Source organism: Tenrec ecaudatus, chromosome 12 (genome assembly GCF_050624435.1).
Source record: "Tenrec ecaudatus isolate mTenEca1 chromosome 12, mTenEca1.hap1, whole genome shotgun sequence".
Lineage (NCBI taxonomy): Eukaryota > Metazoa > Chordata > Mammalia > Afrosoricida > Tenrecidae > Tenrec > Tenrec ecaudatus.
Genome location: NC_134541.1, coordinates 14,817,645 through 14,844,878, shown reverse-complemented (window position 1 = coordinate 14,844,878; position 27,234 = coordinate 14,817,645). Strand labels below are relative to the sequence as shown.

Sequence of the window (27,234 nt, the reverse complement as noted above, 5' to 3'; positions counted from 1 at the left end):
ATGCTGATTCATAGCAACCCTGTAAGACAGGGTAGAAGTGCCCCTCAAGAATTTCTGAAATGAATTGCTGAGGGGATTAGAAAGCCTTGCCTTTCTCTGAGGCTGGTGGTTTTGAACTGCTAACCTCGCTGCTCACAGACCAACTTGCAGCCCACTCCACCACCAGGGCTCCAACAACAGCCTCCTGAATCCCAAGCTTTTTTTCTGGCTTCCACCTTGACCCCTGTCCATCCAGTCTCCAGCCAGCTGTCAGGGGTATCCTGCCTTCCTCTGCTGCACAACCCCCTGAGAGGACCCATCATGTGCAGACTGAACTCCTAAACCTCCCAGAGACCGACAAGACCTTCCACAATCTGACCCAAGACCTTTCTGACTCCGTCCCTTTTCACTCTCTTCTAGGTCTACTGGGCTCCAGCCGCACTGGCCCCTCCCTGTTTCTGGAACATGCCAGGCCCAGCCCCACAAGACCTTTGCACCTGCTGTTCCCTCTGCATGTTTTCTTCATGCCCCCTCCCTCTCCTCCTTCCAGTCACAGCCCCAACCCCCACCCAACAGTGCTTACCACCCTCCTTGACACTTGGCCAGCTGATTCCTTTGTGGGTCTTCTCCACAGGAGGCCAGAGCCTGACTGTCTTCCCAGCATGCTTCATGGCTGGTTCGTGCTATGTGTTCACTTGGCCGGGCCAGAGGACCCGGCTGTTTAAACAAACACTCGTCTCAGAGGTGTTTTCTCGATGTGGTCATCAACTCTCGGGAACGTCAAGAAACAAGAGCTCACTTCCAAGGAAGTGGGTGGATCTCACGCAGTTAGGGGGAAGGCCTGAAAGCCACAACACTGGTCTCCTAGTTAAGATAGGATCCTGCTTCAAGACTGGAGCACCAGTCCCCGCCGGAGTCCTCAGACAGGGGGCTCACTCTAGACAGGTTTGGGGCTCATCAGCTTCCATAATCACACGAGACAATTCCTTAAAGCCAACCATTCTCCGCCCCTCCCCCACACACACCAACATCCCCTTCTCCCACCACTTCTGTTTCTCCAGAGAACCCTGACTACACAACACCCAAAACTCTGCTTGAGACACAGCAGGTACTCAAAGAGCAGAGAGTTTTCTCCCTTCCCCTAACCACACATCCCCAAATGTCTTCGCCCCACTGCTCCCTTTCCAGAAAGCAGTTACTCAGGGCCCCCTGGCAATCAGACACTTTTGTGCTACAACTCACAGTCCATGATAAAGTGCGTTTACAGGGTATCTGCTTTTACCACGGTCTCCCCCGCTCCCCCCGCCAATGGCTCCAGCGCCCCCAGGAGGTGGTACTGCCCACTTTGGGAAATCTTGAGGGCACCCTCCCTGCCCCTTCCTTCAGGTGACAGCTAACAGGAGGGGGTGCATGTGAAGCCAATCAGCACATGCCATTCCTCTAGTTCCAGGGCTTGGCCCAAGATAGCCATGTGACGCTGGCCAATGAGAGAGGGCGCGCGCCAGGGACTGGATGCTGGGAGCCAGGATAAGGTGAGCTCCCAGCTGCGGGCAGCCCCCAGGTGAAGCCCTAGAGAGGATGCTGGTGACACTGGTGGGAACACAGGAGGGCCACTTCTTGCTTAATCGTGTCCAGGCTAAGCACCCAGACACCGGTTCACTGCACTTCGCTTCAGAGGGTTTTGCAGATTCTGCGTTTTCACAAACGGAAGGTCCGCGGAGCCCTGTGCCCGGCAGTCTCCCGCCATCTTCCCCACGGCTCCCACATGCTTCGTGTCCCTGTCTCCCTTTGGCCCTTCTCACAATAGGGCAAACTTTTCCCATCATGCAACAGCACACCCGACAGACGACGGTTTAGTCCACACACAGCTTTTCTGCGCACGGGGAAACCGAGAAATGCGTGGTGCTCTATTTCTGACCATCCCCGCTTATCGCCCTCAGGTATGTCCAGGTATGCCTGCAGCGCCACTCCCCCAGGGGGGATCCTGGATACAAGAGAAAATACATCCTGGGCTGATCCCAGAGAAAATACATCCTGGGCTGATCCCGGGCCCTGCCGAGTTTGAAGGCGCCTCCTGTGCTCACCCCAGGGAGAGATGCAGACGCCCACAATGGAGAAGTTCTGTAAGTTGCCCGAGGCCACACAGCAGAGGGGCCTCCCTCCCACTCACGGCTGGCCCCTCCGAGGCTGGGCTCTCTGGCTGCTGGCTGGGCTCAGTCCCCGGAAGCTCTAACAGGGGATGGGAGGCAGGGAGAGCAGAGGCAAGAGCCTGGGGTGTCCAGTTCTAGGTGCCTTGCTCTCAGGTGGCTGCAAAGGGGTCATTTCCCTCTGCTGCTCCACTGAGGGCCACGGGCCTCACAGATCTGCCCCTGGAGTCCCTTGTGAACGGTGCTTGACCCGACCACCTTTGGAGGGGGCAACCTGCTTCCTGAAGGGCCCCAGAGCTGATAAAGCATGTGTTTGGGGACAGTGGGGAAATGGGGGTGGAGGGAGGTAGGGGGATAATTGGGAGTGGAGGGGGGATGAGCTTTGCCTCCAGACACTCCAGACCCCAGGGTCCACTTCCTTTACACCTGTGTGCACCTGGACCCCAGCAGGCAACTCCACAGGCCGAGGGCAGGTGCGCCGCAGGCTGTGGGACCCAGAAGACCATCACAGGGGGCTGCCTGGAGGAGACCTTTCGGAATAAAGGTTGAGAGGGTCAAAGGAACAAGGTACTGAAGAATGCATGGAGGTGTGTCCTCCGGATGGGGTGAGAGAACATGGGTGTTTTCAGCAGGGGGCAGGCCAAGTGAGCAGCAGTCTATAGGGAGGAGACAGAGGCAGAAGGGAGGGGTGGGATGTGGGGTCCTGGATATTGCTCACCCAGAAGTCATCTAGACAGAGGCACGCACACACTGGTTCAACCTTATGCCCCCTGGCGGCTCCCCCTCTTCAAGGCCACAGGCTCCCCAATTCCTCTCCTCCTCCTCTCCAGGGTGGCTGAAGTGAGCACATACGCTTCTGGAACATTCAGATTGCAGCCTCTCCCTGGACTCCATTCCTGGGCCCTGAGGGCCTTGCCCATGGCTCTCCCAGCCAGCCTGCTCTGGGAATGCCAGCTGGAGCCAGCAAACCCTGTGGGCCCTAACAGCAGGACAGGGAGCAGAAGGCCGCTTCCCAGAGACGTGTGAAGGATCCCGCTTTCAAGACGAGGGTCGGGATTGTGGTGCACAAACCAGGGTCAAAAGAGGACGGCAAGCAGCAGACCAGGAGCTCACGGCCCCAGGCTCCAGCTGCCTGCCTCAAGTTCATGCCACGAGCACGGAGGGCTGAACGACCGGGTGCCAGGCACCGTTCTTGGGGCGGGGGACGCGGCTCATGGACAGTTGTCATCAAGCGGCTCTGACTCACGGCAGCTTCATGTGTACATGACCAGGACGCTGCCGGGGGATACAGCAGCGGAGAGCCAATGATCAGAAAATAGCACGTTTCCCATAACCCCCCCGACCCCCCACCACCACCAAAAAAAACCAAACAAACCCAGCTCTCTGACCATATAGAGCTGACAGTCTACGGGGCCAACTTATAAGAAGCTGGAGCAGCCCTGACCTGGCAGCCATGACCTGGCAGCCCTGACCTGGCAGGGCGGTGAGGACGAGGCAGAAGGGAAGCCTTTAGAACAGCTGGAGACAGGAAGTGCCTGAGACAGGTTGGCTAGTTTTGTGTTTTACATGTTCAGGAGCCACGGTGGCTGCTAATGGCAGGGTCGAGAGTTAGATACCGCCGGCTGCTCCTGGGGAGAACGGCAAGACTTTCTCCTCCTGTCAAGAGTTAGTCTTGGGCCACAGGGCCAGTTCTACCCTGCCCTGTCGGGGCACTATGGGTTGGCATGGACCCGGTGGTGGTGAGTTTGGGCCACCAGCATTCTCTCGCTCCATTTTCTGGGGCTGCTCGAAGCTTGCATCTCAGGGCCTTCTCCTGGCCCACCCACGGCCCATCTCCAAATGTGCCCACAGCTCCAAGGCTGGACCATGGGTCCCAGGCCTGGGCCATCTAGTCCTCCCGCCTCAAACAGCGTGACCCTGATGCTTGGGCCTGGCCACTTCTGGATCACGCTGACTGACAGGAGTACCGGAACGACACTGGTGCCATCCTGCCTCAGGTGGAGTGGCGAAGGAAGCCAACATGGGGAAGAGCCCAGGGCTGTGAAATGGAATGATTTCGGGTTTTTAAGGAGCACATGGGAGACCTGGTTCCTGCCAAGCACGGTGCATCTTTAGGTTCACATCTGTGACCACTGCATCCCTCAGGTTCAGGTGCCAACACATTCCTCTTGGATCTGCAGCAGACTTGAAATGGTTTCCTTCTTTCCGGACAGGTCCCCCCTCTCACCCGATGGAAGAGGAATGGGGTGTCCACAAGACGGCTTACGAACACCAGCAGAACGCCTCAGGTAGGGTGACAGGTGCTCCCACGTTGCCTCTTTAGGGATATGAATAAAACTTTTTTTGTCGCTTAGGTCGGTCTATCTCCCTTGCACCCAGATGAACCCAAATGGTCCAGCAGGTGGGGGTGGGGGTGAGTGTTGACTCAGGTGCCTTCCCAGCCAGTCTTCTGCCTTTGTGTTCAGAAGGACTTGACAACACGGCCGAACCGCCGCCCACAGCCAGGCCTCCGGGGCCTGTGCCTGACTCACTGCCTTATCTCTGGCAACTTCCTTCACCCTTGTTTGCCTGCTGATAAGACAAAGGCGGTGTGCAGAGCAGACCAAGCGTGGGCATGGGGGTCACGAATTCTGGTCCCGACGCTGTCCCTCGAATCAAGACGAGGCTTCAGTTCCCTCAGCGTCCAACAGAAACAGGGATGCCGAGGTCTGGCTTTCACGATCGGGATGGGTGGGGTCTCAGGAGGAGGTTCCCATCAAGATGGACCCACAGGACCCGGGCCACCCTGTCTGACAGCACCGCTGTGAGTGGGCGTCCATACAATGGCAGGAGTTTGTTTTTTTTCTTTAGTGGTGGACTGTAATTGGGAAGGTGGACAGGGTAGCAGAAAATGGCTTCTTTCTGGTGTCCAGGGACCCTGTTGATGGGCTGGATAGCTAGGGAAGCCATGCCCCTGAATAAGTGTCTTCTCTGGCTGCTGCCGGGCAGCGGGATCTCAGCCCACAGGCAGGGCTGTTGCTGGGCACCTCCGTGGGGCCTCAGGCGGCCTGGGCTTCCTCACCTGGGAGTTGTGATGGGTGGGGATTATGGTGACCAGACACTCCGGGGAGGGAGGAGCCCAGCCTGTCCATCCAGCACAGCTTCATGACACCTCCTTGGGGGGCGTGGCCTTTCTGTGTAAGAAGGAGACCTGGCAGATTCAACTCCCTCCCCTTTCTGCCTAAACTGGATCTTGCGCCTGGTTCCCCAATTGTTCTTCCGTGTTGCCTGCCAATCGCGGGAGCCAGCAGTGGATGGGTGACCGACGGGCCGATTTTGGATTCATTTACCTGTGCATCCGCCAGCCTGTGCCTCTCCCCCTCCCACCCTGCTCTCTGAGAAGCCTGACTTGAATCGGACTGGACTTACCTACTTCTCCAACTACGTGAGCCCTTTCTTGAAAAAAAATCTCTTTCCACATGCAAACATCTAGAAATATCAGGAGTCTTGCTTCTCAGGCACCCAACTGTGTTCCGATATTTGGTCCTGGGAGTGGCCCCTGAGAAACCAAATAGTGAAGAGGAATTCTCTAGACTGGTTCTCAGGTCTATGGAGGCCTAAAGGCATGGAGAACCCTGCCTCTGTCTCTGTCCGTATGGCCACGATTCGTGAAGAGGGCGCTATTCATCCCCGGCGAAGGGGCAGAGCTACTACCCCAAATAGTACGACGCACAGATGGGGCCGGTGAGAAGCGAGGCTCTGGGTGGGTTTTATGAGTCCAGGAACGCAGGGGGAGAAGTGGGAGGGGCACCCCTCACTATTTCTCCTATTGACCCACTCACCACAGTTTTTGCTTCCTGTCCCTGCAACCCCCTGCTCTTGGGGGTCTTAGTTCCAAAGGAAGGAATACTACCATCTGGAGACACAGCACTTGTCCCATTGAACTTGGGGTGAAGAACGCTTCCTGGCCATTTTGGGCTCTCCCTGCCTCTGGATCAGCAGGCAAAGACGGGAGCTACTGTACTGAGCGGTACGATTGATTCTGATCACCAGGGGGAAATTGGATTCTCATATTGCAAAATAGTGGTAAGAAGACCATGTCTGGAATCCAGGAGATTCCTAAGGCATCGCTTAGTACCATGTCCTGTGATTAAAGTCAAACTTCCTCACCCCAATTCTGACAGGGCTGCTAATACCCAGACTCTTCAGGAATGGAGGTTTGGGTCACTCTACCAGGCAAAGAACCACAACCAACCAAGGTATTCCTGCGGACAAAAGAAACTTGGAACACATAGGAGGAGGAGGGAGTTCTGAAGACCAGCACGAGCACAAGGCCAGATGCAACACAGGACTGGAATTGTGATGAATGAATCTTATGTGTTCATATGTGCCGGTTTTTTCCCCTCACTTTTAAGATATAAGAAAATGGGATTAGTACGTGTTTGGTTGGACACCTGTTGGCTGTGTGATGTTAGGCAGAAGTATGATGTTGTTACTGTCTCTTGTGATTATGGATGGCTCAAGACTTGTGTATAGGTGTCCAAGTTGGCAAGGAATGGTCTATGATGGTTAGAGGTTATGCCAACTGAACACTCCTGGGTAGGAGTGGGGTGGAGCCCAACCTTTCCATCAGGCACAACCCGAAGGCCCTGTCTTGGGGGAGGGGCCTTGGCCCCTCGTCTTCTCCTGGAGGCGGAGTTTGCATCTGGTACCTCCATCTCCTTTGAACTGTCTACGGATCCCAGGAACGGATAGACAGTGGATTCGTTTGGCCAACTTTGGGTTCATTTACCTCTGCATCTGCCAGCCTGTGTCCCCCACCCCTCCCACCCTGCTTCCTTGCATCGGGAGAAGCCTCACTTGAACTGGATTGGACTGACTTCTACAACCGTGTAAGCCATTTCTTGAAATAAATCTCTCTCTATAGACAAATACATGCAAGCATCCGGGTTTTGCTTCCCTTAAGAACACAGCAGCCAAGGGCTCCCAAAGCAATGGTCCCAGCGGGCAAAGCAGGGTGGTTTTGTCTTTCGGAGCCCCAAAGCATCCTCCCCACCTTACTGTTGTTGACTGGAGCAGTGGTTAAAATGCTCAGCTGCGAACCAAAAGGTCTGTGGTTGGAGCCCCGCAGCTGCTCCAGCAGTGGAAGACCAGAGATACGGGAAACCCACGAAGCAGTTCTACTCTGTGCTTATGGGTCAGAATCAACTTGACGGCAGTGGGGTTGGTTTGGGTCTTTCTGGAGCCCCACTGGGTTCAAGGGCAGGGGCCGCAGATCCCACCTGTGGATGGGAGGAATGCCGCGCTCACATTGTAGGCAAGTGTGCGGGTCTGTGACTGTGTGTGCCCATCGTGGAGAACACAACCTACCAAAGTGTGTGCATGTGTGTGGCAGGCGGGGCTCTTCTCATCATGCAACATCCCTTCTAGAAAGTACAACATGACCCGGCCTCTACCCATGGTCAGTGTCTGCCAAGTCTGGACGATGTGCCTACACCCAGATCAAAGATCCCCTGAGCTACAGGAAGTCTGGGGGTGACCTAGAGTCCCCCACCTCTTCCTCTGCATATGACCCACAGGGGTTAGATCAGCAAGGTTGGGGTCCAGGGTTCTGAACAGAGGAGGCTGAGAAAAAGGTGTGGCATGAAAGTAACAATAGCACCCACCCCCCTTTCTGTGTTTCCGAGAATGGATGGTCCCGGGGCCACCTGGGTTGAAAACAACTATTTCTTCCCATTCACTTGTGAAGCAGGGAGGAAGCGGTCTTGCCAACCCAGAACAGAAACGAAACAAAAGTGCAGGGTGGGAGGTCAGGGAACTGGCTCGGACTCGCTCGGAGTCCTTCCCGTCTGCTGATTCCAGAAGCAAGACAACTCAGGACGATGGGCTCAGGGTTCCTGCCAACATGGAACACCGCCCTCCTCCCCTCCCGCCCTAGGAGAGGAGCCTGCTATCCCCAACACGGTCTCTTTAGGGGCTGGCCAGCCTGAGGGGTGTGAAGAGCTGAGATTTAAAATGGGGGTAGTGAGTCGCAGTCCCAGAGCAGGTTTGGGAAGGACTTGGGCAACCCTGGCTGCCAGGATGGGAGGGAGTGGGCTCAGCAGTCCCTCCTGGGTCCGGCAGGGCCATGGCATTTTATAGGCAGCTCCCAGGAAGTTCCTGGTGAGACGGCAGCTTCTGGGACAGGTGCTTCCTGGGGAAGCTAACAGTTCATTTCCTTCTGAGAGGGGCCCAAGTGTACTCCACCCTGACCCCTACACTGCTGTCTGTGCCACACCGAGGATTCAAAGGACGCCCCTCGCCATTGCCTTCTATTTATATGGAAGGGGACCTTGCTCCCCACTGCGGGGAACAAACCAGCTCTACCTGTCCCGCTCAGGGTCCCAGCTCCAGTACGATTGCCATGTGAAGCTGAGTCTGGCTTTGGTCAGCAGCATGCCTGCCCTGTCCTCTAGAAGCTGGGACACACACCTAGCCAGGTGTCACCCCCACAGCTCTCCAGACACAATTGGCCCTGATGACACCACGACACCATGGACGGAACCTGGGGCCACTGGGGAGACCAAGCATGCCCCCTGCTGAGTTGTCCTCCCAAAGGGCCTCCTTGAAGATCAGGAAGGAGGTCACGGGGCTCCCTCCTGGAAGAGTCAGAAGGCTGGAGAGCGAGAAGGGACTGGCTGGCTGACAACAGGACACAGGGTCCTTTGTGCACCTGATCAGACCACCTGATCACCCACCAGGAATCACACCTTAGGACCCAGTCAGCCCAATTCCTGTGGCTTGGCCCCAGGCTGGAGTTCCCATCACTTTTGGGGGAGACACCTGTTTGCAGCAGCCTTTGTCCAGAGTGGGGACTCAGGCTCAGATGCCCACAGGGGTTGGGAGGCAATGTGGGGAGTGAAGAAGATGGATGGAGGACAACAGGGAGGGGTGGAGACTGGGGATGCCATTTCCAAAGGAAAAACAACCCAATGTCATTTAAACACGGGGCCTGCCAATGCTTCAAAGTGATCTGCCCTTTGCTGAGCACCTACTGTGTGCCAGGGGCGGCATGAGAAGCTGGAAAGCCAGGGTAGACACAGGCTGCCAGGTCTCTGCCCTGGGGAGCTGTCATCCTCTCGGGAGAGAAAGAGTTCACTGACCAGAGAAGATGAATTCATTCCATATTGTCTCAAGAAACTTGAAGGAAGCAAACAGGGTGAATGACGAGGGAGAGGGAGGGAAGGAAGGCAGGGCTCTCGGAGGCAGAGATCAATAGTGGGCGAGAAGCCAGGTGGGGGCGGAATACTTTCTCAACATAGGAACCAGGATGTGCAAAGGCCCTGGGGTTGGCACGTACCTGGGTCTGTTTGAAGAACGTAATGAAGACCAGCAAGACCGGGCCACCTGGCACAGGTATGAGGTTATCACCTTCTCCCAGCCCACGCCTTGCTAGCAGGCCACACCGCAGGCCTTCCTGGGTGTTTAGGGGAACTGGGGATCAGACACAGACAATCCTAGGTCTGTTCTTTGTTCCTTTGTCTCAGCTGTGGACACACACTTCCCTGGCATCGAGTTGTAAAGTTATTTCTGCAAAAGGCCTTCGGCCCAAAGCAATAAAGTCAGATGTGAACAGAGTCACTATTCACGCTGTGGGCTGGTTCTGCGAGTGGGGGTCATGGCAAGGTCCTCTGGTCCCGGCCTCTGGCTTTTTTTTAACCTCAAGCCCTCTTGGCACAGTGTAGTCCCCAGCACACACATCACTCACGGTTATAGAGCTTGGGGTTTCCTTGGAGAAGAACATGAATGGAATAAAGGGTGACTTTCACGGCCTGGCACCTAGACTCCACTGGTCCCCTTCCTCCACACCTGGTCTGCAGCCCTGCACGCCATCCTCAGCCATCACATCCCTGCTACTGGCAGGTGAGCCTCTCCTTAGCTCACCTGGGAAACGGCTCAAGGCCGACAGTCACTGGCGTAGCTTCATGGCCTCCCAGGTGGGGGAGGAAGACTGAAGCAACTTTTTCCAAACCACCTGCTAAATTTAGAGACATGAGTCGGGAGATTTTCGAATGACAGGTCCATTTCTCCAACCCTGGTGTGCTGTGGAATCCAATTAGCAGCTAGAAATAGACCGTCAGGTGGGGGGTGGGGGGGCACTGCCAGGAGGTGCACCATCGACGACACCAGGGCTGGACCGAGGGGAGGGAGGTCTGGGGCCAGCGGGCTCAGCGGCTGGGCCTGGGTAGGCAGCAGCTCCCTGTAGCCGGGTCTGGCAATACCTTGCCGAGCCAGCGACTCCGTCATTACTGCAGGCTCCTAGCCAGGAGTCACCAAGTCACTCCCGTCATCCAATGAGGCATGAAAGGCATTCTGGGAGTTGGCTCTGCCCTACACTGTGAAGGGCCCCAGACCCCAGGGGACTCCGACCTGGAGAAGCTGCCGTCTAGATGTGGGCCCACTACTGGTCATAGATATCCATGCCCCCTTTCACATGGACAGCCCCTCTGCCACCGAGTCACCTCCCCGACTTAAAATGGCAGCCCCACACACATGAGGGCCAGAGTGTTGCAATCCGGGGTGTGCTCACTGGGTGCTCTTTGGGTGTAGACCACCGCACTTTTCTTTCTAGGTGCAGTCTGGACACTCTGCTGAAATCTGTCCACACAGAAGCCCCCACTGATAGACGGGCGAGGATTTCCCAGGACAGAAGATGAGAATTTTACTGCTGGACCACGACTGCCGTGTGTGTGTGTGTGTGTGTGTGTGTGTGTGTGTGTGTGTGAGAGAGAGAGAGAGAGAGAGAGAGAGAGAGAGAGAGAGAGAGAGAGAGAGAGAGAGAGAGAATGAATATGAATCCAGAGGCAGGGCAACTTAAGGGGCCATGTAGAAACCCCCCAATCATTGTCTGCCTAGTATCTGTCCCCCACTTTGGGGGATACCAGTCACATAATTTCCTTTTGGACACTCCCTCCCAAGATGCCTTGCATATCACTCCTGGCTGTGTAACCCAAGCCCAGCCAATCATCCCCTCCCTGGATCCCCGCCTGTCCAGCAGAGTGTCAGGGTAGAAAGGAAAGACGGGGGTGCACTTGTTCTAATGCCCCCCATCTGCTGCCCTGCCTTCTGGCATCTCCTGCTCTGAGCCCCCAACCCCCTAATCTGGCTGCATCAGAAATCCCATGGATCTTCCGCACCCCCAGACCCTTTTTGAGAAACCAGATTTCACCTTAAAGTGGGGGAGAGCTGGTCTCTATTAGGTGTGGGGATCGGCTAATTTGGTGGAATCCATCCCCCCGAGAACCATAAATCCTCACAGAATCACGCCCTATGTATGTGACCAACCGGCTGGCTCTGCAGGCTGCTTCGAACGAGAGAAAAGGGCGGTGGTGACACGGTGTCAAGCTAAGTCTTCAGAAGCCAGTAGCCTTCATGTGCGCACTTGAGGGAGAAAGAGCTTCCACCTTGGAAACTCACAGAGGGGGTTCCACCCTGTCTTACAGGGTCTCCGAGTCAGCATCGACTTGATGGCAGGGAGGGAGAGGTGAGAAAGACGAGGCTGTCTGCTCCTGGAAAGGTTTGCAGCCTCGAAACCCACGGAAGTTCTGCTCCGTCCTGGAGGACCACCACAAGTCAGCATCAACGCAGAGGCAGAGAGTTTGCCGGTTCCTTTAGGGTTTCGGGAGTCATTTTCCCGTTGTTGAGCAGCGGATTTCCCCACTGCGAGGGAAGCAGCAAGGCTGTGACAGGGATCGGCGGCAAGTGGACTGTGAGACATCAGGGAGCGGCAGGGACTGCGGCAAACACAAGGACACAGGCCAGGGGCAACAGGGGCTACGTACGCCCTCCGTCTCCAGATTTTGAAACCGCCAGCCCTCACAGTTGTTCTAGTGTGCCAACAAACCTACCCAAAGCTGCCAGACAGTGTGTAGGTCTGAGAGCCGAGCAGGCCCTGGGCAACCGGCTCCGAAGGTCTTTTAGAAACGGGATCGCCGAGCAAGGAGGCCTCACGTGCATCATCAGTCAGACCTGGCCTAGGCTATTCCTGCATCACCGAGTGGTCCCATGGCCACGTGAACGAAGCACTCTGAGCAAGGTCTGGCTCGTGGAAAGTGCAGGGTGTGGTTGGGAGGGGGCAGACAACCCCAGGATGGCACAGGGTGAGTGACCCCTGCCCTGTGAACAGTATTAACCCCAAACCCATCTGCACTCTGGGGCAGAGTGACCATGAGGATGCATGAAACCAGCTCAGCCCTGCCCAGTCATTTCCTCTGCTGGCGGCAACCTGCTCCGGGTCCTTCCATGAGCAGTCACCTTGATGCAAAGAACCCTACCCATAGGTGAAGGTTTGCCCTTCCAGCCTCCTCCTCCTGGCTTCTTTTGAGCCGAAACACTCCAGAACCACCAGTCCCCTGTTCTTGGTGCTGGGGACACAGTGGCCCACGTCCCTGTCAATGCAGAACACGTATGGCCCCTAAAAGAAAGGAAGGACCAAGGACAAACCAGCTGAGAGGTCAGTCAGCCGAGCTCATTCCAGAGGCACTAGTGCTTCGCCCACAGGACAGGGCGTCATTCTGGGCAGCTGAAGAGGGTGGTGACAGTGGGGCTGGCAAGGTGACCTGAGGGGTCAGAAGGAGCCCGCCATGTGAAAGGCTGAAAGGAATAGCATTTCGGCAGAAGGCACAGCAAGGGAACGACTCGGAGGTGGAAATAAGCGCCGAGGCCTCTGCGGCGGAGAGAGGGGTGGCCAGACCACGCAGGCCCGAGTGGCCTAGGGAGCGAGCTCAGGCCATGCTCCAGCCTCAAGGAACCCCTGAAGGGACCCTTGTCTTTCGGGGAGTTGCACAACTGACGCCATCCCTGTGGGGACTTTGTAGAAATGGCCAGCAGAGGGCGCGCCACTGTGCACCTTCTTGCTGTCTCAGGGAGCCTCACACGTGGCTGTACACTCGCCAGTCAATTGGAGGTAGCTGTGAAATTAAATCTTAAAGTCCAGACCCCAGGTCCAGGGACATGGCTTTAATTGGCAGCGAGTTTCCCCAGAGCAGGCTCAGAGCCTGTCCTGTAAAGTCGGTCCCTGAAGTTGGCTCCTTGCTAAAAGACAGGTGGAGCAGAGGAAGTGGGGTAAGGTACAGAAAAAGCACACCAGGCCAGGAAGCTTCAGGATTGAGCTCTAGACCAGCTATACTTTGTAACTCATTGCAACTTCTCCCAGGGAGCCCCGGTGGCCCAGTGGGTTAAGGGGTGGGCTGCTGACTGCGCAGTTGGTGGTTCAAACCCAACTGCGCAGTTGGTGGTTCAAACCCAACGGCTGCTTCTTGGGAGAAAGCTGAGGCTGTCTGCTTCTGTAATGATGGAGCAGTTCTACTCTGCCCTCTTGGGTGGGGATGAGGCAGAACAGATTTGATGGCAGTGGGTGGGCACTCTCTCTAGCCTGGGTTTGCTGGTCTGCTAGGAGACTATCCCATCTCCCCTCTGGGCACAGGGGCTAACAAGATCCAAAGGATGCCGCCGCCAAATTCTTTGACAACACTGCGCAAAACTACATAGCAACAGTAATGATGCCTGCGGCTTTGAAGCCATTCCCCTGTGCCAGGTCATATGCTGGCCTTTCACAAGCACTCCAGGACAGCGGTTCTCAATCTGTGGGTCACGACCCCTTTGGGGGGTCACCTGATTCATATCAGTAGCAAAGTTACAGTGATGAAGTAGCAATGACAATAATGTTTTGGTTGAGGGTCAGCACCACACCATGAAGAGCTGTATGAAAGGGTGGTGGCATTAGGAAGGTTGAGAACCCCTCCTCTAAGAGGAAGTTACCCAACGGTCCCCACTCAACAGAAAAGGGAACTCAGCTCAGAGGGGTGGAGTGCCTCGCTCTACCCCTCGGCAGCCAGGCTAAGCTTGGAACCCGGGCAGTCTGGTTCTGGAGTTTTCACTCTTGCCTGTGAGGATGCAAGCACCCACACACTGTCCCCAACACACACGCACCTCGCAGTGACCCGGAGTGGAGTCTCCAGGCCTCATCAGACATTTCCACAAGTGAGACACTTGTTTTCAATAACCCACAAGCAAAAGGAAGGTGAGTTTGTGGAGACACACAAGACATCTGTCTGGTTTCACTCTCGACACGGGGTTCCAGGAATGAGCCCACAGGCTGCACCGAGGGACGCCTGCTGTTTGTTCTGGCAGGGGCTTTTGGCAAACAGTCGCCTCTTTTGACCAATCACATCATGCAGGGTCATGCCACTGCGGTAGCCAAGCCTGCTCGGACCACACAGCCATAGCCCATTGCGTTTGCTGCCGGCAGGTTGGTGTGTGAGCATTTGTCGGCTGTACCGTGTCTTCTAACGCAGTTGTGACAAAGTCAACCACTGTGGAGATGGTGCAAGGCCAGGTGACGTCACACACACACACGTATGACGTGTGGGAGGCAAGGCGACAGCAAGGGACACCAACAAGACAGAATCTGCCCCTGGAGGGTTAGTTGACGGAGCTTTGCCCTCCAATTAAGAGAGAGTATGCAGATTAGCCCAGTACTCCCTCTGTGTCCTGGGGTGTGATGTCTGGAGCTGTGGCAGCTCTTTTGAGACCAAGAGACAGCCAGTCCGAAGGCATGATGAGAGAAGAGATCCGGACTCCTTAATGACATCACTACTCTGCCACACCAGCCTTTGGACCAATTCCTTTTGTTTTTTTAAAAAAATAATTCTGAGCATTTATTGTGTGGTGTCTGTCTGGGTCACCTATCTTCGTATTAAAAAAATAATTTTATGGGGGGGGAGCGCTTGCAGCAATTCCATCCATCCATCCATCATGTCAAATACATTTGTATGCAGGTTGCCATCCTCCTTTCCAAAACATGTTCTTTCTACTTGAGCCCTTGGTATCAGCTCCTCATTCCACCCTCCAGCCTCCCTCACAATCTCTTGATAATTTATAAATTATTTTCATATCTTACACCATCTGCTGTCTCCTTTCACCCACGTTTCTGTTGTTCGTGCCCCTGGGTGTATGTGTGTGGGGGTTCATATGTCAATCATTTCATTGCAATGAGTTCCCCCTTTCTCCCTTCTCCCTACCCTCATGGTATCGCTACTCCCATTACTGTTCCTGATGGGGTTATCTGTTCTGGATTCCATGTGCCGAGAGCTCTTATCTGTACTGGTGTACATGCTCTGGTCTAGCCGGATCTGTGAAGTAGAACTGGGATCATGATGGGGCGGGGGAAGCATTAAAGAGCTAGAGGAACGTTGTGTTTCGTCGGTGCCGGACTTCTTGTAGGTGCGATCATGAAATGTTCCTGTAGCACCAGATGGAGTGGGTTACGGGTGGGGCTGCTAACCACAAGGTTGGCAGTTTGAGACCACCAGCCGCTCTGAGATGGGGCTTTCTTTTCCCATAAAGAATTAGTCTCAGAAACCCATAGGGGCAGTTCTACCCTGTCCTAGAGGGTCACCAGGAGTAAGAATCAACAGGATGGCAGTGAGTTTGCAGTATGACTGAAGCCATTCTGAGTCAGGAATTCTATCACTTGTAGCAGAATTGGCCACGTATTGGCCCTCCAAGCCCCTAGGAACCCAGTAGGCCCGTGAGCTCTCCGAGCTAGCTCGCCAGATGAATGCCCTGCATTCCCAAGTCTAGGGGTGGGGGTGGGGTGAGGGGGTCAGCTTCTGGAGCCTGGTTTTCACCCGAGCATAAACATCTCCTGACCGTCTGGACGCTAGCAGCCTTGTCCAATCCCATGCTAAAAAGCTCCATTTTGGGAGGTGGGTCAACGCCCGTCGCCTGCTCAAAGTCACTGAGGAGTGTGAATGGCAGTTCCTTTCCCAGACACATCTGGCTCACACCTGGCCAAACACATCGTGGGCAGTTCTCGGTCCCTGTGGACGACCCGGCCCATCAACGCTCACACACCAGAGTGGCTCACACCCGCGACCCTGGAACCAGGAGGGTGTTTATGGCCTGCCTTGTCCAGCAGGGCCCAGGTGTGCTGAGCGGTGGGCCAGACCTGTCACGAGACCGTGCCATGGCCCAAGAGCACTGTGTGTTTGGGAATCCTTTGACGAGTCCTTGGAGAATTCTGAATCCAGGGTTGGTCTCCATTCGGGAGAATTCCGTGATGTTGGGGCCTGGCCGTGCGCTCAGGGGCTTCTAAGCAACGTCTCAGGGGCATCTGCTGCAAAGCGAGGAAGACCCAGTGCTGTCAGTTACTCACTGAGTAGCAGCAGCGAGGTGGGCATGGAAGCACTTGGCCCAAGCCACCAGGAACTTCCCGGGAACATCATGGAGGAGTGAGAATGTGGGGTACACTAAAATTAGTCACCAAAGAGGGCCCGGGGCTGGCACCGGGGAGGGGCAGGGCAGAACCACACTCAGGAACAGAGCACATCCCCCTCCTGCTGATCAAGTCCAGTCCCGGGGCTTAAAGTAGGGCCCCAGGTGCTGGCAGCCCTCATATTTTGGTTGCCAGCCCCAACCGCCCCAGGACTGTCTGCCCACCACCAAGCCAGCTTTCAGACACCCATGGGGAGTGGCAACTCCAACCCAGCATCTCTGGGCCCAACCTCTGCTCCCTCCCACCACACTTGCTGGAGTCCCGCCTGGCCTGGGCTGTCCTGCCATCCTGGATTCCTAGGCACCTCTGGTGCTGGGGGCTGGGTCATGTGGAGGGGTGATCCAGTGCTAGCTCCAGTGCTAACCCTAAGGTTGGGAGTTCGCACCCACCCAGGGGCACTTTGGATGACAGACCTGAGCGACCCTGGAGACCACACCGTTCTGGTCTGCCACACGTGGGTCACCATGAGCTGAAATCCACTGAGTGGCAACTAATGACAACAGCAGCAGCCCACCCTCTTGTTGGGCTGCTCTGGGCAACTCCACCCACGGGACGCCAGCAGCAAGCCCACCCCAGGTGTGCTCTGGCCCCTACCACGGGTCCCTGGAGGAACAAAATCAACCTGGCTGAGAACCACAGGAAGACCTACTGTCTACCTCCAAACGCTCACCCTGGCCACCACCACCGCCACCGCTAGCCCGTCCTACCCTCAGCTTGCCCCGGGTGTGCATCCTTCTCTCCACAGAAGTCTCGGTCACACAGAAGCCATGTCACTCCTTCACTTAAAATGCTCTGCTGGCTTTCCGTTTCGCTTCAAATAAAATCACCCTGGCCTATATTTCTCTCCTCTAACTCCCTCCCCCCATCCCCAGCCGATTGTACCTTCTACCCCAGTGGCCTTTAGTACAGGTGCCTAGGGCAGACCACGTTCCCTCTGGGCCTTGTTTCTCTCTCCACCTGGAATGCTCCTCCCGCCACAGGTTATATCCTCAGAGGCCTTCCCTGGCCACCGGCCCACACACGCCCCCCACCCCATCCTCACCAATACGGCCACTTCCCACCACGTCACTACCCCACCTCCACCGGAGAGCTCAACACCTGCCAAGAGAGGCTTGCTGGTGGCTGTGGCTGTGGCTGTGGCTGCTTGGGCAGCCCTTACTTGCCCCTCTGCAACAGACTCTGGGAAAGCAGGGGTCGTGCTTGCTTTCCCAGGAAGAACATGCAGCGTTGTGCCCTGGTCACTGAGAGAGTTGCCCCCGTGTGTGTGTGTGGGGGGGGTAATGGACACTGTCACACCCCTGGACCCGGACAAGAGTTCTCCCACCTTCCTCAGGAAGACAGGGACCCTCTGTCCCCACCCTCTTGCTGGTAGGGATCCATGCCCCCCTCTGCATACTGGTTCACAGCCCAGGCTCTTGAACCTCCCCCAGGAGTTCGATTCCGAGGACCCCTCTTTAGAACATACGCCCTCCAGCAAAGGCAGGCCCATTTGTCTACCAAGCCCAGTGGAAGTGGGCATTGTGGGGGAACTACCCACCCAGTAGCTTTTCCCATGGCCCCACCCCTATTGCTCATAGTGTCACCCCTCCCTACCCTCTGGTGACAGGCATTGGTGATTTGTCCTTCAAGAAACTAGCCTTCCCTTTTACTGAGGAGCTACGGAGTCCCTGCAGAGGCCCTGGGGGGTGTAATGACTAAGTGCTCACCTGCTAACCGAAAGGTTGGTGGTTTAAGTCTAGCCTCAGGGCCCTCAGAAGAAAGGCCTGGCCATCTACTCCACACCCATGGAAAACCGTGAAGAGCACAGGTCTACAAAGGCACACATGGGCCATCGTGAGTCAGAATTGACTTGATAGCAATGGGTTGGCTTTTGTTCCTTTAGGTTTGGGGGTCACAGTTGACTTGACCCATTTCCTTTGCCCTATCATCCCCACCCCCCACCCCACCACTCAAAGCTCTGGGGATAGACCTGTGGTTCTGCCCTAAGCCAATGATTGGCAGCTCATTTCCTCAGCCCATGATTGGCTCAGTGGCAAGCGCCTGACATAAAACAGTCCAATCGAGGGAAAGCCTCAGAGTGGGTGGGTGTTAACACATAGAGCCTCCTCTTTCCTGTGTGGTTGGCCCACAGAGGGTGAGGCGCCAGCTCCCCGGCCGCCATCTTGGCACCTCCATTAGGGTCCCAGCCAGTTTATTGAGGGCCCACACTGAGCACTTGACGGGGATGACCTCATCCCATCCTTTACCACAAACCAGCAGATAGGTGCTATTATCGTCGCCATTTGTCAGCTGAGAGTACGAGGCTCCGGAAGGTTAAGGAACATGTTTCAGTGCACACTGCAGGCCTGCACAGCCAGGCAGCTTGGCTCTCTCAGCCGCCCCCAGAGCCTGCTACTCCCTGGAGCTGGCTCGGGAGAGAGACCACTGCCGTGGTCAGCAGGGGAGGCCGAGAAGGCAAGTGAGACGCTGATTTCTCAGGAGACAGTTTAAGCCCTGTCACCAGCTGCCGCCTAAGGGCTCTGCCGAGGAGCGCTGGTGACAGAGTGGACACGCACTGGGCAGCTCGAAGCCACCAGCCTCTGCGGGCGAAAGACGGGGTTTTCTACTCCCATGAAGAGTTACAGTCTTGGAAACCCACAAGGGCAGTTCTACCCTGTCCTATGGGGTTGCTACGCATCACATTGACTCAATGGCAGTGACTTTTGGGTTGGGCCTTTGTGGCCCCTCCTTTCTCTTAAATAGGTTTGAGGGCCCCCCTGCCGCCCACCCTTGCAAAAGGACTCTGACTGCCCTTCTAGGAACATCGCCCCAACTGGTGTCCCTTCTGCCATGTGCACAGAGCAGCTGCTCAGTAAACAGCAGCAGACGCTCCTGAGGATCCCGCCTCTCACTTCCTGCCCATCGGCTGCTGGGCCTGGGCCCTCACACCCAACCACGGCCAGCTCAGTGCCTCATCTCCTCAAGACTCCCAGAGAGGCCCAGTTCCCTAGCAACCACCCCAATTAGGCAATCACGCCATTTATCAGGATGCCAATTAATTATAATGGTCTTAATAATCTCCCAATTAGGTAGCGCCTCAAATCCTGCGAGATCAGGGGTATTTGCAGATTCCCCACCAGGGGCCATCTCGGGAAGGCCAGGCGCCTACAAGTCCTGTGGTCAACAGATCACCATCAGAGGACCCACTGACCCCATCCACGGGCTCCACTGGCAACAGTGTCCTGGACCCTGTAGCCGCTCGTAGAGGGACAGGTCAGCTCGAGGCAGTCTCTGACCACAGGTGGCTCTCACCTCAGAGGCATTTGAACTCTCCCACCAGAGTGCTTTCAGGGGCTAACAGCCTCCTATCAGCCCCATGGCTTCTCCCTTCGTCCGCACCGGTCACTCCACCTCACCTGAGTTGAGGGAACCTGTGTGCATGCTCTCAGTAGACTGAAAAGCCACCAGGCCACATCTTCCGGGAAAACACCCCTCCCCCCCCAACACACACATGCACACACAAGTTCCCCAAGGAATGGTTGCTTTTGGAGGCAGGTGGAATTAATGAAAGGGTTGCTGCTGGCATAATGGGCTACGCGATCTGAAAGGTTGGCAGTTCAAAGCCACCAACCGCTCCAAGGGAGAAAGATGGGGGTGGTGCTGGGGTTTCTACTCCATAAATAGTCTCAGAAACTCAAAGGTGGTCAGTTCTCCTCTGTCTTACACGTGGGAGTCTTAGCTTCTATTGTGGAAGGTGGTACTGTCTCGGTAGGAGCCTGCGCTTCCTCATGTTGGAGCAAACACGGCAGGATGGCACTGTGGTTTGGAGTGCAGGCCCTGGAGGCCGAGGGCCTGGTTTGAACCTTGACTCTACCACTTGCCAGATGTGGGAGAGCCAAGAACCCGCCCCCCCCCCACTGCACCCCGGTTTCTCAGCGCTGCCCGACAGGGCTGCTGTGTGCAGTCAATGAGTTACAGCGTGTCCAGGGCTTAGACCAGCGCCTGGCCCGCAAAGCACCGCAGAGACAGTTATCCCCGGCCTTTCACCTCCAGTGAGGAGTCCTCTCTTTCTGTGCAAGGCGGGCTGAAATGCTGATGGCCAGCAGGCCAGGGGTCCGGGGCTCCTTCTGAAGGGCAAAATCTCTAACACAGATGCTGGCTGGAGCGGAGATGCTGCCCCTGCAGGCAGGCCCAGGCCTGCCACATTTGACCTGATGCAGCCAAAGGGAGAGGGGAACCTTAGACCCAGATCAAAGGCGGACTTCAAATGTCACTGTGCACAAAGGCCCCTGCGTGGTGCAAACGGATTGCGCACAGCTGGGAACCTAGTAGTTGGTGGTTCAAACCCATCTGGCGGCAGCTGGGGACAGCAGCCCCAATAAGCTTCTGTAAAGACGCCAGCAGAGAAAACCCAATGGGGCAGTTCTACTCCATGACACATGGGGTCTCCTGAGTCACAGAACAACGGGGAGACAGCCAGTCACAGAAATGGGGGGGGCTGTGCAAGCGCTCATTCACTGAGTCCCTGGAACGAACTGCTGGACAGGAGATCCATGCACACAGACACACACGCCACAGGTGTGTGCACACGCATTTCCATACTGCCACACATGTGCGCGCGCGCGCGCGCACACACTGCCACAGGTGCATGCACGCACATAATTACCCTGCCACATGCTGTGCACACACGCACATGAACAAAGACATACTCTGCCATACACAATTCATGCATGTGTGTATACACGCATGCACACACACACTGCCACACGTCACGCTTTGTTGGCAAGCCCAAGCTTTTTACAATCAACCCATCACTCAACCCTTAAGTTGGAAAACTTAACATGTTATTAGGGTTTCAGGAAAAGCCATAGATTCCATTTAAAAAACCCAAGAAACATACACAAAGCCCAAAGCCCAAACCCACGCCGACCCTGTGGCAGTTATGCCAACCAACCGCCAGCCTTTATGTACACAAACTTCACCGAGGAAGAAAGATACCAGCCAAGCCCACGGCCATCACCCTTCCAGCTGAAGTTTACAGCAAATGACACACGGAGCCGGACTGCTGGAAGGGTGGGGGTGGGTTTCTAGCTTCTCAGACGGGCAAAACTGGTAGCGGACCAGCTCCTAGCTCCTAGAGGACCAGTGGTCTTCCATCCGTCCTCTCCACCTTCTTTCCATGTCTAATGAATGGCTCTAATTTAATTAAAACCCTCTAGTGGTTCTCTAATGGGTAGCGGAGTTGTAGAAAGAAAGTCCCTTAATATTAACTATCAGATGAGAGTACGTCTCCCTGCTCTGGGAAGCACCTCCTGCCGGGTTGCCCCCCAAGGGAAGCCCTCCCAGAGAACCTGCTCCGAGGAGCCCTCCCTTCTCTGCTCCAGAGGGAGAGCAGCGCTGTGGGAAAGAGGCAGGGGACAGATGGAGGGGCGAGAGGGCGGCTGTCCCAACACGCACAGATGTACGAATACCCAGATTCAAACGTAAGCTGAATGTAATTACTTGGTTAATTAAATATTGACTTTTAACTCACAAAGTGATTAAAACAAGCTGTAAAGAGGACGGTCCAGAAAGGCATGGGGGCAGGGGATGAATCAAAACCTTCCTGAAGGTGGAGGAGGGCTGGCTTTTCCGAGTGAAGGTCGCTCTTTCCACTGTGTGGAGGCGCCTACTGTATGCAGGGGTGTGGCTCAGTCTCCGGGCAGGTAACCAGTGGAGATGCGCTAACCATTCACAGCTGGGATTTACAGGTTTTTCTGCCTAACGCGTTCCCCGCCCCCACTCTAGCCCCTCCAGGTGCACCAGGTGCCTGAGACGGGGAGGCCGTCGACAAGGTCTTCCCACGAGGTGGTACGCTCCGAAATGATCGTGGAATGAATGAATGAACGCACTAGTAGAGCTTTGTTTTTACGTTCCCATCTAGAAATCGCAACAACCTCCCTCACCCGGCGGCGGCGAGAGCATCTCTCTCCAGGGCGAGAAGTGGCTCAGCCCGGCCCGGCCCGGGAGGAAGTTTGTCTTTGCAAGCCCATTTGCCCTTTCGTATCAGCGCCTTCCCCGCCACTCCAGAGATCCGGTCCACCGCTTTCTCCGGTCCTGCCCGGACAAGCCCCACGTGGGCCGGTTTCTAGCCCGTCCTTGGGTTCTAAATCCAAAGGGGTCAAGGAGGCCGTCCCTGTGCGGCCGGCGGGCCCAGGCGTGCTCCCCCCGGGTCTCCAGGGCTCGGCGTGGCGCGTCCGCGGGGGCAGGGGCGCGGTGGGAAGTCCTCGCCCGCCCCCCAGCCCGCCGGTGGGGTCAACGGGGTCACCCCCCTGCGGCCGGCCGGCCGGCGCCTGAGCCTCTCTCTTCCGGCCCGCCTGGTTAGCCCCTCGGCGCGCGCGGCGCTGGGGCCGACCCCGGCTCACCTGGGCGGCGCTCGCACCCAAGAGAGGCTCGGGCTTCGGGAGCTGGGGGCTCACGCCAGGCCCAGCGCCCCCACCCCGCCCACCTGGCCCCCGCGCCTCACTCACCGCGCTCGGGGTCCCGGCGGCCTCAGCCAGCTCGGGGCGCCGCCGCCTCTGCCGCAGCCCGGCCGCGGGGCGCAGAGGACTCCGCGCCGCTGCTGCTACCGCGGGCGCCGCCGCCGCTGCTGCTGCTGCCGCTGCTGCTGCATCCCCGGGCGGGCGAGCGCGGCCGCCGCTGCCGCTGCTCCTCCTCTCCCTCCTCCTCCTCTTCCTCCCCGCCCCCTGCTCCCCGCCGCCCGGCCCCCGCCCCGGCGCGCCGCCCTCGCCAAAGTCCGTCTCCGGGCCGCGCTCAGTCGCCTCGGCGCTGCGGGCGGCGCGGGCCGATCCAGCCCCGGGCACCCGCGGCCCGGCGCCCGCCTCCCGCCCCAGCGCAGCTCGGGCCCTGACACCGCGCGGCGCTTTACCTTGGGCTCGGGGACGCGCGCCCCCCAAGTCCGGCCGGAGCCTGGGCGAGCCGAGTCCCTGGGGCTCCCGGCGCCCCGTCGCCTCCGACCCGGCCGGCCGCGCTCCCGGCGCGGAGCGCGCACCCTCGCGGGGACCCACGGACGCACCCTGGCTCCCGCTCGCCCTCGGCACAGAGTTGAAACAGATGTGGGATTCGCCCAGGAGGTGGGGAGGAGGGAGGGACGCGAGCCGGAGTCGTGTGCGTGTATGTGTACACACGCGCGCCACACAAACCGGTGTGTGTGTGTCTAATCAATCAAATATTGTAATAAAGTCCGGAGGGCCACCGACCAGCTCCACTTAGGGAAATTCTTGCCTCTTTTTCGCCTCCTTTTCCCTCCTCCCCGGGCCGGAACCCGCCCAGCGTACCCAGTCCCTTCGGAATGGCACGTTAATAAATATTTTGTATTTTTTAATCTCCTCTCACCGGGGCTCGCCTGTGTCTGCAAGCACCGGGCGCTCGCCTCTTAACTCCACACGTCTGCCTTTGGAAACGCCTATTGGAGCGGGAGTGGGGGTGGGGGTGGGGCACCCGGGTGGGGCACCCAGCATTGGAGGGTGAACTGCCCACGCGCCCCGTAGCTCCTCGGAGAAATTAACTTGCGTTCAAGTGAAAACAGCAGCCGTTGCCCAGCCATGGCCCCGGCGTAAGAAAGAAGGAAGGCTGGTTGAAGGCATTCTAAAGAGGAGGGATTGGACTCACGGTGGTGCTGTCCACCGCCGTTTCCATTGTCCCCGGTGTCCCGGAAGAGCCAGGAAGGGGGACGCAACCAGCGGAGGACTGCCTAGCAGCCACAGAACATTCACCTGAGTTGCTAAGGAGAGGCAGGCCCTGATGAAAAGCATGCTGTAGGCAATGGTCACTTACCGAAAATAACTTATTTAAACTATTGGAAATCTTATGCCGACGGTATATTTATCATACCCATTTTTGCAGTGGTGCAGACAAACTCAGAGAGGTTAAGTATCTGGCCCAAGGTCACTCCATTCTCAGTGGTAGATCCATGGCGGAAACGAGGCAGCCTGACTTCGTGAGTTACCATCTTAATGTTAGGCTACTATTACTAGCAAATTAACCTCTTCTTCAAAAACAAACACACCACAATGGGGACGTACTTTTCTTTTGAAGCATCCCTGGGTGGACTTGAACCTCCTACTTTGGAGTTAGCAGCTGTGCCATTAACTGTTTGCACCACCCAGGGGCATCTAGATCAACACACAGTCCAATGGTTGGGGGGGGGGGGGGACGGACCCAGGCATACTCTCTTTTCCAAACCAGGCTCCGGGCCCCACAGGGGCCTCTCACGTTGGTGTTCCGGGTTCCTAGGTCAGCTTTACTTCTTCACCAGCAAGTACCCTCTGGCCTGCCCCTCTCCCCAGAGGGGTGGCACATGGATACAAAGCCTCTAGTGCAGCGCAGGCAAGCTGTCTCCGTGTGTCGTTTACCATGTTCAAGCAGCAGAATTCAGTGTCGGGAGAGACAGGCAAAATGAATTTTAATAATATGTTTTATTTTATCTGATATATCCAAAATGCTTCCACTTCAACACGTCGTCAATTGAAGGCCTCGCTGATGAAAGAACTTGCCTTCTTTGTCCTTTCGTCTTGGAAATCTGGGCTGCCTTTGGCCCGCAGAGCACATCTCACTGTGGACCCACACAGGTGGCTCGGCGCTCCCTAACGGAGCATCATCGGAGCGCTGCAGGTTCTTGGGGCCACTTCTCAGAGTTTAGTGGTGTCCCAGCTGAGAGGCCTGGGATGGGACAGGGAGACCCCAGCTAGGATTTCCCCATGACTTGCTTTTTATGTTGGGTTCACAGGGTGTTTCCATACTATTTCTGGGGGAGGGAAATTTTCCCAGTGGGCTATTCTGAAACCATGGCATTTCTGCACACTGCTTTCCGGCAGGTCGCGCAGTCATGAATGTGGCATGCCCTTCCCCACCAGGGGCCTGCCCCCAACTTTCTGCACTAGCCTGCCCTCATTAGGGACATGCAGTATTGGAAGTGCAGGAACCCCCAGAGGCCGAACCAGGGTTCTGTGGGGACTGGGATTTACGTTCTGTGGTTGGTATTCAAAGACAGAATGTGGTCAGAACTCCAGCACCAGCTCAGACACTCATGGGGTCTGGTCACGTTGGTTTCCCAGGATTCACAGCAAAACCTACAGTTCTCTGTGCCCAGTGTCCTAGCCTGAGTTTCCACCACCCCTTCCTGGGAGGCGCCAGGGGCCCCAGAGGCACAAGTGTCCCCCAGCCTGGGACTGAGTTAGGCCAGGCCTGGGCGGAGTCTTTGCAGAATTCCAGGGCCTCCAGCCCCTGCCCTCCCCCAGTTCCATGTCGGCCCCCACTTGCCTCGGGGACATCTCTCTGAGCTGGAGGCGGGCCAGCTGGACAACCTGCCTTTCCAGCTCATCTGGGGGCGCTCCCCAGCCTTCCCCTCCTCGTGGGTCTGACCTCTTGGGGACCTCTGTCTGGACACCTGTCAGCCTGCCTTCTTCCTTCTGCACGCCTTGGCAGCCCTCCTGCGCACAGTCTGCTCTGAGCCGCCCCACGCCGGGCTCGCGGCTGTGTTGTTTCACTGACTCATCCCAGCAGCACCAGCGAGGAATCGCCCTGCTTTCCACCAGAGGCTGCAACTCACTCTGATTGTCCTGGCTCTCCGCTTCGGGCTGACTCTGGCCTGGAGTTGGAGTCCATGGGATTTTATGAGGGCTGTAAAAGCCAGGCTTTTAACATGTCTCCAACAAATTGGTGTGCGGAGGAGAAACGTTGAAAGTTGCTGGGAGGTGGGGGGCAGGGGCTGGCGAATGGGAGGTGCAGGACTGGAACACAGGTGGCTTTCATAAGGCACACACACACACACACACACACAGGGCCGGCCAAGGCATCTACCAACCACAGCAGAGAAGGCTGCTCAAGAGGGGGTTCGTGGGTCCACTTGGGGCCTCCAAGTGCAAATTCCTGAATCATCCCGCCCCATGTAAATGCACAGTTAATCTAGCTTGAGTTTTTGCTTAGACCCAGGCCATCTTGTCAGTAGAAACGCAATTACATTACAGACAAACTGTTTATATTTCCGGAGAGATTGTGATAATGGGAAGCAGCAGTGCAAACTACCACTGAGTCAGACGCACATTAATTGTGTTTCATGCCATCTCCCCGGGCCCCCGAGCTGACAAAGATTTGCTCGACGCCAGCAAAACAGGTCTAATCTTCTCAGCCCAGTATATATGTGCCCCCCTCCCTAATTACATGTAATTGTAGAGTCTAATTTATTCTAACACCCGACGCCTAAAAGTGCACATTCATGAATCCAGGGTTCGTTAGGGAGGTGGGAGAATTATAATTGGGCATAATTGCAGTCTCCTGGGTGTTGCTTATGGCTGGTCTATAAGACCGAGGATGGCAAGTCAGAATTCTGGTGGGTTTCAAAGCTCTCCCTTCCTGCGCCCGCTCCCCCAGCCCCCAGTGATGAAGTTGTTTAAGGACCCGTAGCACCGACAGCTTGTCTAGTCCTTCAGTGGCCCTCTTTGGGATAAGCAGGTAGGGAAGGCTGAGCTTGTGAGGGTTGTTGTGCAATGGCCGGAGGGGCCCAAACAGGATGAAGGCCGGTGTAATTGGGTATTAGCGTGAGTAACAGGGCCCCAAGCGGCGCAGCTGCAAATCTCTGAGGACAAGGTGGAGCTGGCGGCTCTTTTAGTGGATGAGCGCTTTCTGAAGGGGACAATAAGTACAATTCAATTTAAGCTTCAGTCTGTGACAGCGCCCGGTGCTTTCCAATGACCTTCGAGAAGTCTCGCTGGTAAACGGAATAATCGCAGGCGGATTCGTGGGGCTGCCTATTTAAAAAGAGCAGAGGGCAGCTGCAGAACCAGCCCCCCGGGG

At 56.5% G+C, this 27,234-nt stretch overlaps 1 protein-coding gene across 2 annotated transcripts in view; it reads right to left on the bottom strand.

The window, feature by feature from the left end:
- Positions 1-23,443, bottom strand: part of SULF2 (sulfatase 2) — a 105,621-nt gene extending 82,178 nt beyond the window's left edge. The window contains exon 1 of one of the 2 annotated variants that reach the window (XM_075528641.1): positions 23,309-23,443. The gene's annotated coding sequence lies outside the window, so the exon portion shown is untranslated. Of the gene's footprint in view, positions 1-22,910; positions 23,057-23,308 lie in introns of those variants that run through there. The other variant, XM_075528640.1, reaches the window with a different exon arrangement.
- Between the last annotated feature and the right edge of the window lie 3,791 nt (positions 23,444-27,234).